At 50.6% G+C, this 3,752-nt stretch overlaps 1 protein-coding gene across 3 annotated transcripts in view; it reads left to right on the plus strand.

The window, feature by feature from the left end:
• The window catches only part of LOC109291450, a 36,493-nt gene that overhangs the window by 18,220 nt on the left and 14,521 nt on the right, over nt 1-3,752 (plus strand). The window lies entirely within an intron of this gene.

Below are 3,752 nucleotides of genomic sequence, written 5' to 3' on the forward strand. Positions count from 1 at the left end.
ACTGACAAGCCTCCTGAGCTTGTCAAAGTTGGCTTTTCTGAAGTCAAGGACTTCTGTGTTGCTGACTGACTTGCCAGCTTTACGGCGGATGATGAAGGTGATCAGCTCATGGTCACTGTCACCCAGCTTCCCATCAATCACTAGGTCGCTGATTAGGTCATCCCCAGTAGCCAGTACCAGGTCAAGCAGCGCTTTACCTCTCATTGGCCCGTAGACTTCTTGAGTCAGGTAGAGGTCATCCACGTACGATAGGAAGCTTTGCAACCGCTCGGAATTTCCTGAGTGATACTCCCACGAGATGTCTGGGTAGTTGAAGTCACCCATGACAACCATGGTCCTGGAGCATGCGGCCTCAGCCAGTTCCTGGGTGAACTCCTGGTCAAGCTCTTGACTTTGGGTGGGAGGTCTGTAGTAGACTCCCACCGTTGTATCCCCTGTGCCATGTTCCCCACGGATTTTAACGCAGAGGGTCTCCAGTCATCCACCCTGGTCACCAATATCAGCTTACAGGGACGTGTAGCTTTCCTTAACATAGAGAGCTACACCCCGCCTCTTTTATCTACTCGATCTCTCCTGTACAAGGTACAGCCGTCTATACCCATGGTCTAATCATGGGTGGAGTTCCACCAGGTCTCTGTTATCCCTATGATGTCGTAATTATTTGTGTTAAGCAGGAGGATGAGTTCCTCCTGCTTATTCCCCAAGCTCCTGGCATTTGTGTACAGGCAGGCAAGTGTCCCCTTGGGGGCTCTTGCCTTGCCCACAGGTTGTACCAGGGCTGGGGCAGGGGTAGGCTTCCTTAACTGCCTTGGCCTGCTGGTTTTGCAAGGGTTGCTTAGCAGGCCAGCAGTGGTGGTAGTCCCCCCATCCCCCAGCAGGCTTAATTTAAAGCCCAGTGGAGCAGGTCAGCCAGTCTGGCTGAGAAGAGCCTCCTCCCCAGCAGAGGAGGATGGAGGCCATCTCTTCTCAGCAGCTTGCTGTGTCTCTCGCCAAAGAGTGGGCTGTGGTCATGGAAGCCAAAGCCTTCCAGATGACACCAGCACTGCAATCTTTGGGTAACTACCTGGATCCTCCTCTCCCTCCTCAGGCCATAGCCCGAGACTGGGAGGATCAACGAGAACACCACCTGTGCCCCCAAACCCTTTAGCCCCACTCCCAAATCCCTGTAGTGCACCATGACCCAGCTGGGAGCGCTCCGAGCCATGTATTGATGCACCCATTATGTAGAAAACTCTTACTGTCTTGTCCTTGACTCAACCCCAGGTTTTCCCTGTGGTCTGGGCTTCTTTGTATCATGTCATCAGTGAAAAGCAGGCCTAAAGCCATTACACACAGAATTCTCTGGGGGTGAAGAACCAGTGGAGTGGTTTAAATTCACACTTCCATTCTGTTCTTCTGAGTTGTGGGTATAGGAGACACAAAGACCCTTTGGCCTTGTCTCTGATATATCTGCATGAGTCTGAGTATAAGTTAAGCAATGTCAGTACAAGGCATTTTCTTTATCCCTCCCCCCCCATGAAGGATCCATGTGCTAATTCGTCCCCCACTCATGACTGAAACTGAGTATTCTTGTCATGAGTCCCGGGATTCTCAAAAAATATATATGTTGATGAGGTGCAGGGCAACCTTGGTCAGTTCTAGCTCATGATGGGCATGGCTACACTAATCATATGCAACAAGCTGAGAGGAGGAGTGACAGAGTGAAATGTTTGGGGTCCTGTTTGGTGATATTTGTCAAACACGTAGGGCTGGTGAGTAAACAGGGATCATTGGAAATGAGAAAGAAAGGCATAGCTCAACTGTGGAAAGGAAATTGAAATATATTCAGTGTAGTGGCTCGCCATGACTTGGAAAAAGAATGGGCACTGTGCACAATGGGTGCTACCATATCTTATTCAGGTGAGCATCACTAACCTATCCTTCTGGTAGGTTCCCATTAATATGTTTGCCTAATATGGGCCACGTGCTTTATAGTCATACTCCGTGCTAGCTGCATTTAATCAAGTTCATAATTGGTTTCTGTTACTGAACTCGTGCTATCTGGCAGTGGTTTAAGGATACTGTTTTAAATGATATTTCCTTGTATGCAAATGTAAAACAAGGAGCTTTTTCCCTGTGCTGATTCAGGAGGTGGGGAGGGAAACATGTCTTATAGTCAAGTAAATACATGCAGGTGGATCACAGGCTCTGATACCTTCTCTTTCCCTTACAAGGGAGGACACAACTGCAGAAGGTGATGAGAAGTCAGAACCAGTTCTTACCTCCTGAATCCTGGTCTTTTTCCTATGAATATATGTTCAGAGGCTATGTTAATTGATTCTAAGACATAAGAAGGTCTGTTTTTTCAGGGTCTTGCTCTATACAGAAAAGCCTTCTGTGTTGAGACAGTTCAATCTAAAGCAGTTGACCAAACTAAAGGTGCCCTCAAAATCCAGGCAATGTTATTGGTTTTCTTGTTTTCAGTCTTATCCATTTTGAACCCGGAGTCCTTTCCCCGCCCCTTTCCAGCCAAGGAAAATGTATCTTCTAAAATAAAGTGTCTGTTTGTAGCTCCATGGCTACTTTGTTCCAACCTTCTTCTAAACCCTCAGTTCTCTCATTACCACGCTCACCAAAGTACACATAATTGTGGACTTCGTTACTCATTCTCCTGAGGCTTCACAAAGGGTGGCATATAGAAACTGAAGGAAAGGATTCCCTCTATACAAACAGCTTAACCTACTGACTTTGAGATATATCACCACCGTGGTATTATATTAGGTTGTAGACTCCTTTCTGTGGAAAAATGCTATGCTGCCATGGTGGTGGTTTAATTTTATTGCAGTAATTATCAGGAATCCTGGTTTTACCTGATAAAAACATCACAAATTATCTGATAAAACCTCCAAATCTATGGTTAAAATGAAAGGCCCCCCAGCCCTACTTCTGTCCCTCACTCCCCACCACAACCCCACCCCGGCCCTGCTGGTGCTCCTCACCCCGCATCCACAGGTCCTGCTCACCCAGCCCTGCCAGAGGGGCCCCTCAGCTGCCAGGGCTATGGGGCCAGGGACCTGGGTCCATAGACCCCTGCCCCTGGCAGAAGGCAGTGGCTGCTGCAATGGAGCAGAACATGGAGCCTGGCTCCCCACCTGCTGCCTGCTGTAGGCTTGGGCAGGAGGGGGTGCTGCTCTCCACCATGGTGCACACTCCCAGAGGACAGGGGGACCCATGCCCCCCCAGATCTGTGTGCAGGGCTGTGTGCTGCCTACTTCAGGCTTGGGATCCCACCCTGCTGCCCTCCCCGCAGGGCCTCTGCAGCTTAGTGCAAAGAACAGCAGAGCTGTGCAGGAAGCTGCCTGCTGCTGTGAGCTCTGCACTGTCCTGCTGACATGTCCCCTGCCTGCACTGCTGCAATGGTTGCATGCAGGGGATGCAGGCAGTGTGGCGTTCACAGTGGCAGGCAGCTTTCTGTGTGGTTCCACTGTTCCCTGCAGTGCTAGGTTGCACACGCTGGGCTGCAGAGGCCCCAGAGGAGGGCAACAGGGCAGAGAGCATGAGCCTGAAGTAGGCAGCATGCAGCCTTTGTTCCATGTACAGGTCTGGGAGGTACAGGTCCCGGCTGCCCCCAGGAGTGGGAGCAGCAGTGGGGAGCTGGCCTCACTCCTCTGCCTGAGCCTGCAACAGGCAGTTCACTCCCACCCCTGTCCCATGCACAGATCTGAGGAGCACAAGTCCCCCTGTCCCCCAGGAGTGCACACAGCAGTGGGGAG

Source organism: Gavialis gangeticus, unplaced genomic scaffold (assembly GCF_001723915.1).
Source record: "Gavialis gangeticus isolate Ggan-Ray unplaced genomic scaffold, GavGan_comp1, whole genome shotgun sequence".
Taxonomy (NCBI): Eukaryota; Metazoa; Chordata; order Crocodylia; family Gavialidae; genus Gavialis; species Gavialis gangeticus.